A 987-nucleotide genomic window follows, 5' to 3' on the forward strand; every position below is an offset into this window, starting at 1 on the left:
CAGTAGCTGAGGCATGTGGGACACCTCTGTGGTGAGGACAGGTGAAAAAATGCTGGATTCAATGAAAGCTGAGACCATAGGAGGGGAAGGTGAACGGCAGCACCACACAGGGTCATAACACTCAGACACGGGGCTTCACTGTCACTTCCCTGTGTTTTTCATCATTTCTATCCTAAGGAACACACCTCCCCTCCCCACATTGTCACACACAACCTTCTCCCTTGAGCCCCATCCCACCCCTACCCCTCTCCCCACACATGCCATGGGACACAGCCTCTCAGTGACTCACCCAGATGGGGGCTTGTCTCTGCATCTCCCAACAGGGGAGCAGAGAGCCAAAAGGGCCACAGGAGACCAATGGAGCTAGGCAGGGATAGAAAATACTTCCTCCCTTCCCAAGAGTCCCGTTAATCTCACCCATGGACGTTCCAGCACCGGGTGGGCTCAAAGCACCAACCTTCCCTGAGCAACGGACGGGGGAACCAGCTCTAGCACATGGAAGGAGGCTCCCCACCTCTGCTGCTGCCATCCTGCAGCCTTTAATATGGATTTGTTTTAGCTAATGCAACCCCCCCACTCCACTAATCCATCCATGAAACAAAGAGACAATTCCTGAGTTGGGCTCCAGTGGTGCAATGGGTTAGCGCAGTGCTGAGCTGGAGCCGGTTTCACCAGTTCGCAGGAGCCGGTTGTTAAATTTAGAAGCCATTTTAGAACCTGTTGTCCCAGGACAAATGGTTCTAAAAGGGCCACCCTGCCCCCTGCCACAGCTCACCTCTGCTCCTACCCTCCCCCTCCCTTGCTTCCCACAAATCAGATGTTCACACAGGAAGCCTGGGACTCAGGAGGGCTCCTTCCTCATCAAGCAGCTCAGTGGATGGGAATCTTAGAGTCACCCTGGGGCTTTAGGAGCAGAAACCCCCACAGAGCTTCCATGCAACTGCTCAGGACTGACACTTGTGCAGGGAGACTGGCTGGGCCACATGC

The sequence above is a fragment of the Mauremys reevesii genome, linkage group 17 (assembly GCF_016161935.1).
Source record: "Mauremys reevesii isolate NIE-2019 linkage group 17, ASM1616193v1, whole genome shotgun sequence".
Classification (NCBI taxonomy): Eukaryota; Metazoa; Chordata; order Testudines; family Geoemydidae; genus Mauremys; species Mauremys reevesii.